This window comes from Aythya marila (assembly GCF_965140915.1).
Source record: "Aythya marila genome assembly, chromosome: Z".
NCBI classification, from domain to species: domain Eukaryota; kingdom Metazoa; phylum Chordata; class Aves; order Anseriformes; family Anatidae; genus Aythya; species Aythya marila.
Genome location: NC_139080.1, coordinates 12,243,446 through 12,259,721, shown reverse-complemented (window position 1 = coordinate 12,259,721; position 16,276 = coordinate 12,243,446). Strand labels below are relative to the sequence as shown.

At 42.0% G+C, this 16,276-nt stretch overlaps 1 protein-coding gene across 1 annotated transcript in view; it reads left to right on the top strand.

The window, feature by feature from the left end:
• PRLR (prolactin receptor) overlaps positions 1-16,276 on the top strand; it is a 151,407-nt gene that overhangs the window by 29,248 nt on the left and 105,883 nt on the right. The gene's annotated exons all lie outside the window — the stretch shown is intronic.

The window sequence follows — 16,276 nt, the reverse complement described above, 5'->3', positions numbered from 1 at the left end:
GATGAGTAGAAGGGAATAGTATAAAAGTGGGGACAAACTCAGACAAATGGAGAACACTTGGGGCAATCAAAATAAAAGAAACCACTGGTTAATTAGACAAAAGGTATATAAAATGAGCCAGGGACAATTCTGTTGCCCCAAGAACATGTGGCACAACACATACTGCACCCATATAACTAAATTCTCTGTCCTCCAAACAGTGTGGCCTTGTCCCATGCAGCCTGTAGGCAGTAACAGGTCCATGTTACTTACCAAACACTCCTCTGTTCCCTCTGAAAGAGTACTGATTTGATGCTAAAACTAACTGTTCTAAGAACACTCTAACTGTTAAATAGGATGGACAGACACATAATTGAGCTCGAGCTTGTGCCGTGACCTTAGTTTGTTTAACAGAGTAAATATTGCAAGTGAGTCCTTTTCACATTTTACCAGAGAATATGTTTATTTTCCTTAGGGAGGTCCTTACATAACCTGCCTATCCTTTCACTTGGGGGACTGTTTTACAGCAGATTTGTCTTCCTTGGTTTAGTCCTTGTTTAAAGCCTTTCAGTAGGAATGAATCTTCCTTAACTCTTCTAACAGCATATGTTCTTGGCTTTCTTATAAAGCAGGATTACAAGGTTTCTCTACCACAATACATGGAATGAGATGTAACTAATGAGACAATTTGGAAAATGCAAAATACCTCTCTAGTTGTAGGAGGAAGGCCAAAGAATTACAGTTCTCTAAAAAGTGGAAAGGCCAAAGTTTTTAATTAGTTTTGACTGAATAGTCAGCCTCAATGAGCTGCTGAATATAGTTAATACCAGAAATGAGAGCTAATGGAATCTGTTTTATGTTGAAGGAGAGAAGTAGAACAATATAATAAAATTACTTACCTGCAAACATTGAGAAGGGATCAAGAACATGAGCTTTTTCAGGAATGAATAATGTCAAACCAGTTTAATTTATTTCTCTGAGATGGCAGCAGGCTATATAGATGGATAAACATTGATAATATTAAGATATAAATACATAAATATTAGCTATCATGACTTTAATAAAACTTTCAATGCTGTATCACATGGTATTCTTATAAACTAATAATGAAACATGATAAAGATGAACTTATGGTAGGGTGAAAATAAAAGTAGTTGGAAAACCACAACCAAAAGTAGTTATCAGTGGTGGAGTTCTAGACATGTCTGTCTGTAATATTCAGGATTTTTATGTACGTCTATAAAGGTATGCTTTATAAGTAAACAAGTGAAAGAAGTTTAGTGTGGTCAAACTGCATTGGCATATAGTCCAAAATAGCCTTTAAAAATTAAAGTCATGTTCTGAAAAAGATAGGATCCGATACAACAAGAAAGTAAAGAAAATTATAAATGTAGGTAGGAAGAAATAACCGCAGAGTGGCAGGATGGCATACAACTAGTTAAATACTAACTCTGTAAAAATAACAGGATCCAGAGACTATAGTACATCAAAAGCTTAATGAGATTTAAGCTTGATGAATACTGTTTGCAGGGTTTCACTTCAATTATTTGAATATGAAATTTATTTCCAAACTGAAACCATGCTTTGTTTTCAAAAGGAAGACTTTCTGTTTTGCCATATGTTTGAGTTACTCTTTGCAGATAAACATCCTTTATCTGAGTTAGACATATGGCTACTTCCTGATTTGATAAGAAAAACTATCATTCTGATGTTAGAAGGGCAAGTCTTAATGTTGCATATAAAAAGGTGTACTATTTGCAAGATGTGTGTTTGCCCATGTGTTCTTCAGCAATGGTAATGACTGAATTGAAGTATTTCATTCATTTGGGGAGATTTTTGCTTCTAGAAGAGGCAGAATAATTTTAGAGAGTCTGGGAAAAAGCAACAAGTTCTGTCAGAAATCCAGAGACATCTATGACAATGGAAAAACTTGAAATATTTGATCTTTAGAAAATCGTATGGGGGGTGAGGGAGAAGTAGAGGGATATTACAACAATTTTCAAATACTTAAAAGCTACTGCAAAAAAGGAACAGGGCAATCTGTTCTCTGTCTGTGGTGCACAGAGCAAACAGTAATATTTCCAAATTACAGAACGGGTGATTTAGGATAGAGATTAGAAAGACATCTTTCATCTGACAGTTTATGAGAGTTTATGGAGAGGGCAGAATTATTTTTTAAGATTTCTAGATTTCTTGGCAGATTGTGGAAATCCTTCACCAGATCATTAACAGCAGGTTAAAACAATATCAAAAATGAGAATGTGCTTTGGAGATAAAACAGATGCTGTTTTAAGGCTATTTCTGACCCTATTTTGCAATGATTCTTAGGATAAAGTTCTACAAAGAGCAGCATTGATGTAAGGTCTTTGCATTTCTGTCAACCTTTTCAGTATTTGAAGATATGTAATGTTTTTATTCAGTCTTCATCTCCTTACATTAAATGACACTTTCTTAAGTTTCTCTTTCCTTCATAGATAATGAAAAGCCCCTGAGTTTCCCTGCTCATTTCAAGTCATAGTGCACTGCCTTTCTTCTGTTCTGACACAATTGACTGTGAAGCTAGACTGTGAACTGAATCAAGCAATTGACAGACTCTTACTTTGTGGAAGATCTGATCAAATTTGCAGGTTGTTTTCAGGTGGACAGTTGTTTTCAGGTGGGTCAGTTCCTAGATCAAGTTCACAACAGATCCTGCAAAACTAACAGTTGTAACTAAAGATGTATCAAAGGAGAGGAAACAGGAACATCTTTGATTAAAGACACTTAAATAAACACTATCAGTATGAAAATGCACATGGATCTGTGGGGTCAGGGTCACATTTCCTTCCCCCCCAAGCCATTACAAATTTCTGTCTATACATTTCCATATACTAGTTATCAAACATCTGTTACAGTTATTCTCAGAAGGTATAAGTTAAATTTTTGTCCTAAGGACAATGCAAACCTTAATACCTTTGAGCCACTCCGTAATAAGAGGACTGAAATTGAAGCTATGGGCCACTTTGTAGAATTGGCTACTAATATTTCTCTCTTATAAAGAAAGGCACTCTGCTTCTTAACTGCTTCAATACCATTTTTGTTCAATTGTCCTTCCTGTGGATGAATATGAAGTTCATATATTTTTTATATATGAAGAGAATAGAAAGAATATGTTTATATGCTCACCTTAAGCATTAGAGAATTATTGTAAGTAGTCATCACTTTGTTAAAAGACCAGGCAAGAAATGATCATCTGTCTAACTCAGATAAATTTTGCATCTCTGCTAAGAGTGATATGCATATTAGGGGTGGGGAAAAAAAACAGCCTCTACTTACTGAATATAAAATATGTTTTTATTATAGAAACATAATTTTTGTTGAAATATTTGAGATAAAACACTCCGAACAGGATTGAAAAGGCTGACCATTTTTCACCATTTCAAAGCCACAGCCTGTAAACACAACATAAATATGTAGCATAGATCAAGCATGATCAATGATACTGAAGTTTTAGTTGGCATGAAACTATGCGTAGAAAAACAGAACTGTGCTACATTATATTGATAGTAGATAAGAAAATAACATGCTTGTGTAGATTGACTAGATCTGTATCTTTGAAACATGAAGTCCACCAAATGCAAATGCAAAGTTCTGCAGATGGAACAAAATAATCGTGCCACAGTACAGACTGTAGCTCTCTTGTCAGAAGGCAGCTTTGCACAAAAGGACTTGAGGATCCTGGTGGACCATGAATTGAACATGAGTCAGTAGCATGCACTTCCAGCAGAGACAGCTAATGGAATAGCGTGCACTTGCAACAGAGAAAGCTAATGGAAAAGAGGTCTGCATTAAAAACAGCAAAGTCGGTAGACTGAGGGAAGTGATTATTCTCTTTTCAGCACTTCTGAGATCACATCTGGAGCACGGAATCTTTTCTCAGAAAAGACGCTGGGAAACTAGAATAAGTCTGGTGGCATGCCTCCAAGATAGAAGCTGGAGCATGTGATATACAGGGAGAGACCAAGGATCAGGGTTTGTTCAGTTTGAAGCAAAGGTTAAGGGGGGGGGGGGGATCTGATTCCTTTCTTGTGTCAGTAGAAAGAGAGTCATGCCACAGCAGCAATAGGGGTACTGTACAGTACAGGTTCTTTCATCTGTTTAAGGGTCAATATATGCTTAATAGAGTGTTCTTCATGAGGTACTATTTCTCATGCATTTTTTGTCCATTCTGTTACGCTCTCAAGAAGTCTTGTGTTCTGTTAGGAGTTGCTGAATCTGGTAGCCCAACAGCACTGAGGTCGCTGTGGTTCCATGTCACCAGATCCAGCCAGTAGTGAGTCTGTGTTCCCATACACATATAAATAAACTGATACAGTACATATATAAATATATATATATATGGCTAAGCACAGATCAGTGCAGACAGAAAACATGGCAGTCATGCAAACACAAGCAACACCAATGGTCTCATCCTGTTCCTCCTTGTGGCTGATCAGAATGAATGCCCATTAGTCAAAAATATACATTATATATACCACCAAATTATTCTAGATTAGCTGCCCATGTCCTTATGGATGACTTCAACTTGCAAGATGTTAACTGGAAATACCACGCAGATGATAAAACAGGTCCAGGAGATTCCTAAAACACCTTGATGATACCTTGGTAAAGGTACTAAGGGAGCTGACCAGAAAAGGTACCTTCCTGTATTTGTTGCTTGTAAACCAAGAGGATCTCGTGGGTAAAGTGGCAATTGGAGAAAGGAACAGACAATTCCACAATGTTGGAAGTCCAGCAGGCAGGGCAGAAAGACAACTTGGCTGTGCAGGGATCTTCTTGAGCTGGAACAGAAAAAGGAAGGAAGTGTATGGCCACTGGAGGCGAGGTCAGGCGATATGGGAGCACTGCAGATATGCTGTTCACCATTGTAGGGAGAAAATTCATGCAAACAACAATCACTTAGAGTTGAAGCTAGTCAGTACTGTGGGGGACAATAAAAAGGCCTTTTTAAAAATATGTTAAGAACAAAAGGAGAACCAGAGAAAACATTGGTCTGTTACTTGATGAGGATGGTGACCTCACAAACAGGGATGTAGACAAAGCAGAGGCATTTAACCACAGAGTCACAGAATGGCCAAGGTTGGAAGGGACATCTAATCCAACCCTCCTGCTGAGCAGGATCATCTAGAGCACATTGTGCAGGATGGCATCCAGGCACGTTCCACAGCCTCGCTGGGCAACCTGTTCCAGTGCTCTGACACCCTCAGAGTATAGAAGTACCCCCTCATATTGAGCTGGAACCTCCTGTGCTTCAATTTGTGCCCATTGCCTCTCATCCTGTTGCTGGGCACAACTAAAAATAGACCAGCTCCATCCTCTCAACACCCTCCCCTCAGATATTTACACACATTGGTGAGGTCTCCCCTCACTCTTCTCTTTTCCAGGCTAAACGGCCCCAGCTCTCTCAGCCTGTCCTTGTACGACTGGTGCTCCAGTCCTCTTATCATCTTCATAGCCCTCCTCTGGACTCAGTCCAGGAGCTCCATGTCTCTCTTGTACTGGGGAGCCCAGAACTGGACACAGTACTCCAGGTATGGCCTCACCATGGCTGAGTAGAGGAGCAGGATCATCTCCCTTAAGCTGCTGGCAACACTCTTTCGAATGCAGCCCTGGATACCATTGGCCTTCTTGGCCACAGGAAGGCTCATTGTTGGCCACATTGCTGGCTCATGGTCAGCCTGCTGTCCACCAGGACTCCCAGGTCTCTCTGCAGAGCTGCTCTCCAGCAGGTCAGCCCCCAGCCTGTACTGGTGCATGGGGTTATTCCTCCCTAGGTGCAGGACCCTGCACTTGCCCGTGTTGATCTTCATGAGGTTCCTCTCAGTCCTACCCTCCAGCCTGTCGAGGTCCCTCTGAATGGCAGCACTGGGGTATCAGCCACTCTGTGTCGTCAGCGAGCTTGCTGAGGGTGCACTCCGTTGTATGGTCCAAGTCACTGATGGATAAGTTGAACAACACTGGACCCAGTACTGACACCTGAGGAACACCACTGGCTACAGGCCCCCAGCTAGACACCTCACCACTGAGCACAACCCTCTGAGCTCTGCCATCAAGCCAATTATCAATCCACCTCATCGTTCACTCATCAAGCCAATTATCAATCCACCTCACTGTTCACTCATCAAGGTCACATTTCCTGAGCTTGTCTATGAGGACGTTATAGGAAAGAGTGTCAAAAGCCTAGCTGAAGTCAAGGTAGACCACATCCACCTCTCTCCTCTCATCTACCAGGCTAGTCATTTCATCATAGAAGACTATCAGATTGGTTAAACATGATTTCCCCTTGGTGAATCCATGCTGACTTTTCCTGATTACCTTCTTACCTGCCACATGTTTGGAGATGACCTTCAGGATAAGCTGCTCCATCACCAGGCTGAGTGGCTTGTTGTTGCCTGGGTCCTCCTTCTTGCCCTTCTTGAAGACTGGAGTGACATTGGCTTCCTTCCAGTCCTCAGGCACCTCTCCTGTTCTCCATGACCTTTCAAAGATGATGGAGAGTGGCCTAGCAAAAACATCGGCCAGCTCCCTCAGCACCTGTGGGTGCATTCCTTCAGGGCCCATGGATTTGTGGATGTTAAGTTTGTTTAGATGATCTCTGACCTGATCCTCTTTGACCAAGGGACAGTCCTCCTTTCTCTGGACTTCCTCTCTTGTTTCCAGAGCCTGAGATTCCTGGGGGCTGATCTTAGCAAAAAAGGCATTCAGCAACTCTGTCTGCTCTGTATCCTTTGTCACCATGGCACCCGCCCCATTCAGCAGCAGGTCGACATTTTCCCCAGTCTTCCTTTTTCTACTGATGAATTTGAAGAAGCCCTTCTTGTTGTCCTTGATATTTCTTGCCAGATCTAATTCCAAATGGGCCTTGGCTTTCCTTGTCACATCCCTGAATAGTGTCTCTGTGTTCCTCCCATGTGGCCTTTTTTCACATGCTGTAAACTTCCTTCTTCTGTCTGAATGCCTTCTTTACCTCCGTCTTCAACACAGGTGATGGGCCCTGGCATCCCAGAGCCCTGAGTTGGAGAACTGTGACTGCAGGAATGATAAACTCACATTCAACTACAAACTTGTGCAGGATTTTCTGTTTGAGCTGGATGCATATGGTTCTATGGGGCCTGATGGGATTCATCTCAGGGTACTCAGAGAGCTTGTTGACGTCATCATGAGGCCTCTCTCAATTATTTTTCAGCGGTCATGGGAATCTGGAGAGATCCCAGTTGACTGGAAGCTGGTAAACATTGTCTCACTTTTCAAGAAGGGCAAGAAGGAAGACCCTTGTAATTACAGGTCTATCAGTCTAATTTCAGTGCCTGGTAAAAGGTTACTCTGGGAGTTATTAAAAACTTCCAAAAGACAATGCAGTCAGTGGTCACAGCTGACATGGGTTCATGAGGGGAAAGTCCTGTTTAATGAACTTAATTTCCTTTTATGACAAGGTCACCCACCTAGTTGACCAAGGGAAGCCAGTCAATCAAATCCTTCTGGATTTAAGCAAAGCTTTCAATACTGTTTCTCACAGTATCCTTCTGGACTGAAACGTGGTGGGACCACTCCCACCACTCCCACCAAGGGACAGGCAACACAGAAGGGTGGTGGTGTGGCTCTCTATATTAGAGAGTGTTTTGATGTTGTAGAGCTCAAGGCTGAGACTGGGAATGGTAAGGTTGAGTCCCTATGGGTTAGGATCGGTGGGAAAGCCAACAAGGCAGGCATCCTGGTGGGGGTCTGTTACAGATCGCCAAACCAGGATGAGGAGACAGCTGAAGGCAGCTAGCAAAAGTTGTGAAATCATCAGCTCTTACCTTTGTGGGGGACTTCAACTTCCCAGACATATCCTGGACATGCAATACAGCTCAGGGAAAGCAGTCTAGGAGGTTTCTGGAGAGCGTGGAAGATAGTTCCTGATGCAGCTGGTTAGTGAGCCTACCAGGGGAGGTGCCCCGCTAGACCTTCTCTTCACAAACAGAGAAGGACTGGTGGGAGATGTGGTGGTCGGGAGCTCTATTGGGCAGAGTGACCACAAAATGGTAGAGTTTTCTATTCTTGGTGAAGTCAGGAGGGGGACCAGTAAAACTGCTGTCTTGGACTTCCAGAGGGCTGACTTTGAGCTGTTCAGGACACTGGTTGGCAGAGTCCCTTGGGAGGCAGTTCTGAAGGGCAGAGGAGTCCAGGAACGCTGGGCACTCTTCAAGAAGGAAATCTTAATGGCTCAGGAGCGGTCTGTCCCCATGTGCCCAAATACGAGCTGGTACAGAAGACCGGCGTGGCTGAACAGAGAGCTGTGGCTAGAGCTTAGGAAAAAAAAAAAAAAGGAGGGTTTAAGAGTTTATGATCTTTAAGAGAGCAGGCCACTCATAAGGATTATAAGGATGTTGTAAGGATGTGTAGGGACAAAATTAAGAAGGCCAAAGCTCATCCGGAGCTCAATCTGGCTACTGCTGTTAAAGACAACAGAAAATGTTTTTGTAAATACATTAGCACGAAAAGGAGGACTGAGGAGAATCCCCATCCTTTGCTGGATGCAGGCAGAAACTTAGTGACAAGAAATGAGGAAAAGGCTGAGGTGCTTAATGCCTTCTTCACCTCAGTCTTTAGAGGCAAGACCAGTTGTTCTCTAGATACCCAGTACCCTGAGCTGGTGGAAGGGGATAGGGGATAGCCCTCACAATCCATCAGGAAATGGTTAGTGACCTGCTATGGCACTTAAATGTATGCAAGTCGATGGGGCTTGATGGGATCCACCCGAGGGTGCTGAGAGGACTGGTGGAAGAACTGGCCAAGCCGCTTACCATCACTTACCAGCAGTCCTGGCTATCAGGGGAGGTTCCCATCGAGTGGTAGCTAGCAAACGTGATGCCCATCTACAAGAAGGTAGACTTGGGAAGCTATAGGCCTGTTACTTTGGCCTCAGAGCCAGGGAAGCTCATGGAGCAGATTATCTTGAGTGTTATCGTGTGGCATTTGCAGGGCAAGCAGGCCATCAGGCCCAGTCAGCATGGGTTTATGAAAGGCAGGTCCTGCTTGACGAACCTGATCTCCTTCTATGATAAAGTGACACGCTTAGTGGATGAGGGAAAAGCTGTGGATGTGGTCTGCCTTGACTTCAGTAAGGCTTTTGACACTGTTTCCCACAGCATTCTACTAAAGAAACTGGCTGCTCATGGCTTGGACTGGCATACGCTTCATTGGGTTAAAAACTGGCTGGGTAGCCAGGCCCAAAGAGTCGTGGTGAATGGAGTCAAATCCAGTTGGAGGCCGGTAACTAGTGGAGGGTTCAGTACTAGGGCCAGTTCTCTTTAATATCTTTATCGATGATCTGGATGAGGGGATCGAGTGCACCCTGAGTAAGTTCGCAGACGACACCAAGTTAAGTATGTGTATTGATCTGCTCGAGGGTAGGAAGGCTCTGCAGGAGAATCTGGATAGGCTCCACTGATGGGCTGAGGCCAACTGTATGAAGTTCAACAAGGCCAAGTGCTGGGTCCTGCACCTGGGGCAGAACAACCCCAAGCAGAGCTACAGGCTGGGAGATGAGTAGTTGGAAAGCTGCATGGCAGAGAAGGACCTGGGAGTATTGGTTGATAGTCGGCTGAATATGAGCCAGCAGTGTGCTCAGGTGGCCAAGAAGGCCAACAGCATGCTGGCTTGTATAAGAAGCAGTGTGGCCAGCAGGGCTAGGGAAGTGATTGTCCCCCTGTACTCAGCTCTGGTGAGGCCGCACCTTGAGTACTCTGTTCAGTTTTGGGCCCTTCGCTACAAGAAGGACATCGAGGTGCTCAAGAGAGTCCAGAGAAGGGCAACAAAGCTGGTGAGGGGCCTGGAGAACAAGTCTTACAAGGAGCGGCTGAGGGAGCTGGGCTTGTTCAGCCTGGAGAAAAGGAGGCTCAGGGACGACATTATTAATCTCTACAGGTACCTTAAAGGAGGATGTAGCGAGGTGAGAGTTGGTCTTTTCTCCCATGTACCTGGTGACAGGACAAGGGGGAATGGGCTAAAGTTGCACAAGGAGAGGTTTAGTTTGGAGATTAGGAGGAACTTCTTAACTGAAAGGGTTGTTCGGCATTGGAATGGGCTGCCCAGGGAAGTGGTGGAGTCACCATCCCTGGAGGTCTTTAAAAGACGTTTAGATGTAGAGCTTAGTGATATGGTTTAGTGGAGGAGTTGTTAGTGTTAGGTCAAAGGTTGGACTCGGTGATCTTGGAGGTCTGGCATGGGGCTGGCAGGCAGTCACCAGTGGGGTTCCCCAGGGCTCCATTTTAGGGGTAGTTCTCATTAATGTTTTCATAAATGATTTGGATGCAAATGCATACTAAGTTTGTGGATGACACCAAACTGGGAAGAGACACTGAGTCCCTCTAGGGAAGAGAAGCCTCACAGAGAGATGTTGACAAATTAGAGAGCTGGGCAATCACTAATTACATGAAGTTCAACGAGAGCAACCTTGGCTATATGTACAGACCAGGGGATGAGAGGCTGGAGAGCAGCCCCCGAGAAAGGGGTCTGGAAGTTTTGGTAAACAGCGATTTGAATTTGAGTCATCAGTGTGCTCTGGCAGACAAAAAGGGCCAACCATACTCTCAGGTGCATTGGCACAGCAGTGGCAGCCAGCTGAGGGAAGGGATTGACCCACTCTGCTCAGTGCTGTTGCAGCATCACCTCATGTACTGTGTTCAGTTTTCGGGCACTTTGACAGGCTCCTCAAGGCAGTGTGATGGGACAGTGCCAAGCCTGCTAGAGTTCATGAAACATCTGGACAACTCTCAGTCATATGGTCTAGTTCTGTGTGGTCCTGTGTGGAGCCAGGATATGGACTCGATGATTCTTGTGGGTCCCTTCCAGCTTGGGATATTCTTTGGTAACAGATCTATGTTACAGATTCCTCCAGTAACTGGCATTAAAAAACTAGTCTACCCTATAGCTGCTACTGGATACCCTTGTCTCCCAATTACCTTGCACACTGACACAAACCTGCAAACAGGTCTCTCCAGTACCTGGTCCAGACTTATGACCTTGCCATTAGCCAGACTCTGGCCTCTCCTCTCAGACCCCTCTGGTCTCTCCAGTATCCACACTAGATTTATGGACATTCATACATGAGCCTTTCCTCCTACAGTAAAACTACGGAGTAAAATTTCCTATAAACTATGTGAAATGTCTTCAGTTGAAGCAGAAAATTAAGGAAACCTGCATTAAATACAGCAAAAGGTGGTATTGTCCACACAAATGCTATGTATAACATTTGCAATATTTTGAACATTTTTGGTTACCTTAGAATATGTACAAAATGGCACAGATCTTCTGTCTTTATTTTGTGCCATATTGTCTAGTATTTGTTTTAATTTCAGTACTCTTTAGCCTTGCATGTCTTTGTGTATCCGGTGTTCAGGCTATTTTACTCAAAGTTTTACCAAGAACATGTTTCGTCGTTTTTTTCACTGGTGGCTGGCTGTGCAGAAGTTGTAAACTACTTCATACTGATCCAAGCAAGGAGGTGAACAGTGGATCACTGTTAAAAACAGGGTTTGCTATTAAATATGCTAGGATTATGCAAGGAACCGAGCATGTATAAAAGATAAAATGGTACAAGAATTGCTTAATAAAACAGAACCCTAGAATCAGGAGTGTGTCAAAGACATGGGTAATACCAACAATGTGCCACTAACGTGTATCAGTGTGCACTCTGAAATTCATCCCACAATACTAGCAGCACACAAACAGTTATATAAAAACAAGCAGATCATCTCAGACCCCACTCAATATACTGTTAAGCATGGCAAAGGAGTATTATAGCTAAATATTAACAGTATTTGAATGAGAGCTCCCACCAATTTTTCCTCCTTTCAAAGAGCTGAAGGACCAGACAGGCTATTACTTTGTTTTCACATTTAGACAGAAGCATGCCATCATAACTGGAGATAAATAAATTTGACAGTTTCTTAAAGGAACAACATGAAAGACACCAACACAAATTACTCTCTATAAAAAGCAAGAGAAGATCAAGTAAAAGACCAGTCTGGCTAAACCATGTGTCACACAGAAGGTGGGAACTAGGCTGGGTTACAAAGACTGAATAGAAAATTAATAGCATATGCACATAGAGATCAAATCCAACATATTATGGTGTAGAAAGATATACCACTAGCCATTATTTTCTCTGCTTAGTTGTCTAAAGAAGCAATGCTATTTCACCTAGTTATTTCTGTTAACATGGATTCTCTTTTAATAAGGAGTTTTGTAGTTTGTTTTTTTGTTGTTTTTTTTTGTTGTTGTTGTTTGTTTGTTTGTTTGTTTTCTGTTTGTTTTTCTCGAAAACTGTATGGGATGCATTAGATGCATAAAATAATTCTCAGTTAGTGTAAGTCAAAGACAGTCAAACTAAGACAGACTAAGGTAGAAAATTTTTCTTCTTTTTTTTTTAATATCTCCCATTTAGTATGACTCGATATGTTTCATGAGTATGTATTTTTATCCTAATAAAAATTAGGCAGTTCTATCCAGAATCAGTGTAGAACAAAGATAAGTTTTGACATAAACATATTATATAGTCACTTTAGGTAACCTTTGTAGGAAGTGAAAAAACAATGAGCACAATTTATTACTACTTTTATCAATTTTTCCAGTAGACACTCTGCATTCCTGTTAAATATAAAAATGCAGAAGAGAGGAGACTGAGGAGTGAAAATCAGTATGTGTTTGTCCATTTTTTAAACATCTAGAACAATTTATCTTCTAGTACTTTGCTTGAAATATACTGCAATACTTAATTTATTAGTCTGTTGGCAGGAAAAGCAATAAAAAGTTTTTTTTTTCCACTATTTCTGTGAAGCATTTTAACTAGATGATTCTAGAGAATTAACTCATATATTTAAACCACAAACAAGGAAGGGGAGCATTTCCTCTGTTTACTTAAAATGCACAGATTTTCTGTGAATTGCTTTTTATTTGCATAGCACACTTGTAAAAGCAAACTTACAAATTGACGTAGATATTTACATCCTTTGCAATACCTATGAATCAGATACACAGATATATAGACTCTAAGTATAAACAATTGCAACTGTAGCTATCTACATTAGGTGTCTTAAAATCATGGTAAAATGAAGACTTTTCAAGAGCAGTGGGAAAGACTAGCTTCAACATTGTTTGGAAATGTAGAATTTCAGTTATCAGATGTCTTTGAAAACAGGTTAAGGAAATATTTGTTATAAATGAATTAGGTATATTTGATTCTGTCGTAGAATCAAAAAGTGGTTTAAATGGACCTCAGAAGGACCTCAGAATATTGCCTTTGCTGTGTTCATAATTGCATCAAGTCAAAACTTCACCACTTTACGCCATTCCAAGGGTTGGCTTTGTATTAAAAAATAAAAATAAAAACAAAACAAAACAAACAAACAAACAAAAAACCACTAAGCTTTCTCCAAGAGTTTGGTACCTCCTGAATTCCTCCCATAAGTTGACAAGATGATTTGGACTATACCTTAGATCTTTCATTTCAAAAGCATTTACTGTTTCTTGTATATATGGCTAAAAGGAGAAGGCAGACAATTATTGCATACACCAGTAGAACAGAACAGAACAGAACAGAATAGAATAGTTCAGTTGGGAAGGACCTACAAAGATCAAGTCCAACTGCCTGACCACTTCAGGGCTAACCAAAAGTTAAAGCATGTTATCCTAGAGGGCATTGTCCAAATGCCTCTTCAACACTGACAGTCATGGGGCATCAACTACCTCTCTAGGAAGTCTGTTCCAGTGGTTAACCACCCTCACAGAAAATGAATTGCTCCTAATGTCCAGTCCGAACCTCCCCTGGTGCAGCTTTGTGCCATTCTCACACATCCTGCCATCAGTTCCCAGGAACCAGAGACCAACACCTATCCTGCTCAGAAAGTTGCAGAGAGTAATGGGGTCACCTCTGAGCCTCCTTTCCTCCTGACTGGGCAATCCAAGTGTCCTCAACCCCTCATCACAGGACATGTCTTCCAGCCCTGGTAACAGCTTTCTTGCCCTACTCTGTATGCTTTCAAGGACCTTAATATAATTTTTATCATTGTCTTTCAACATCTCAGAACTGCTCCTGATATTCAAGGTGAGGCCACACCAATTGAGTATAGTGGGGGAATCATCTCTTTTGAGGTAATTAAATACCATGCTGTGTTCCATGCACCCCAAAATGCCGTTTTCTCTCTTAACTGCCTGGGCACGTTGCTGGCTCACGTTGAGCCTGCTGAGCCCGCTGGTGTTGGAGCAGCACCCCCAGATCCCGTTCTGCTGAGCTGCTCCTCAGCCACTTGTCTCCCAGGCTGTACCTGTGTGAGGTTGGACTAATGGTTCTGCAGTTTTCTGGGTCTTTTCTTCATGCCCTTCAGTCAGCAGGAACCTTCCCAGACTCCCACAGCCTTCGCTAAATTGTTCAGAAGGGTCAAGCTGTAATATCCACTAATTCCTTCAGCACTCGAGTGAATGTTATCAGGTTCCACGGGCTTGCAAACATCCAGCTTATACAGCTGTTCCCTCTCAATAACTCCTTTCAATCATCGCTCTGCTAATGAAGTGGTGTGTGTATGTCAAATACTGCACGTCTGTTGTAAGGCGTGCTGAGAACAGAATGTGTTGCACAGTCTTTCAAATGTACTGGAAGGCTACAAACATAAAACTGTAGTTTGTAACAAAGGAGCACAACTGTCACAAAACCATAATCATATATTAGTCTCCATTTAATTATTTGTTCATAATAGCAAACTAATAATAGTGTTTTGCTAAGAAACCAGTATTTTAAGTCTGCAGAACTAAAGCACCTTCTGCAGCAAATAAGCTTTTCACAAGGGATCTCGCTCATCTATGTAAGAAAGCTTCTGACAGTCCACAATAATGAAAGATTATGTAGAACTGGAAAAGCACTATAATCTACCATAGACAAGCATTGAAAAGTGAAGCTTGAGTTGCCAAACTATATTTGAAAATAAGTGTGTCATTACATAATTATAAATCATTTTCTTCTGCCATTTTGACATATACAAGATGAAAATTTCTTCTCTGCAATGGACCTGTTGAAATGGAGGTCATGGTATTAGACAGCCTGCTTTACCATTCTGAAATGAGAAGCTATAAAAAGAGTTTTAAAACAAGAAATACTCTGCAGCGAAGAACCATTACTTTAAATATTTATCTATTTATTTATTTATTGTAGGAATAACCTACAGTTTCTGGGGTATCTATAAGGCACTGATTTGAACTATTACCACAGAAATTCCATGACGTTTCTGTGGATGTTCTGTCAGGTATTGGGCACCTAAGGTCTCTTCAGGTCATCTAAATTGGTCTTACATGCTGCCATGTACTGTCCCTGAGCAATTGGGAATTATTTCTCTGCTTGTCGAAGACATTGAGTGAAATACAGTCAGCAGGATTCTTTTCTAAACTAGGACACTAGCTCCTGAAATTTATCTGAATCCAGACAGTAATCGTGACCACCTACTCCATCAGCCTACCCAAACGTATTTAGGAATATTTGTTTTACAGAGGTGCATTTTTCTTTTGTTATGAACATCTAATATCTACAGCTCAGATGGCATTGGTAGACAGTGTAGAGGACCCTTTTTTTCAGAGCTATTTTTACTTCCAGACTATGTAGTGGTGGTGTGATGTAATATATTTTCCCAGATGATGACCCATCAGCATTAGCAAATAGACAAAAGTTATTAAGTTGGGGGTGAGGTCAGACTGAGAGGACAAGTGGCAGAGGTTCAACAAGGAGGACTGCTAATATACTTGGGGAGGGGCAAAAGAGCCTTGTGTAGTTCTGCATCTAAGATGCAATATCCTCCTGCATCAGTACAGGCTGGGAACCAGCTGGCAGGGCAGCAGCTCTGTTGAAAAGGCCCTGGGATTTACAATGGATGCCAGGCTGAATGTGAGCCAACAGTGCACTCTGACTGTGAAACAGGCAACTATATATTATGCTGTTTTGTTACTGCATCTGTACTGCTGCATTCTCCAGTACAAGAGGGTTATCAACAACCTGCAGCAGAGGGGCCCTGGGATGGTTAGTGAACCGAGGTATATGCTGTACAGGAAGAGGTTGAAGGAATAGGATTTGTTTACCCTAGAAAAGAGACTAATGGGGGATCTAGTTATATTCTTCAACTATCTAAAAGCTATGTTCTTCTAAAAAGCGTGTAGTTGGAGAAGACAGTGGTCAAAAGTTGCAACAAGGGAAATTTGGAGTGGACATCAGGAAAAAAGTATTCACAATGAG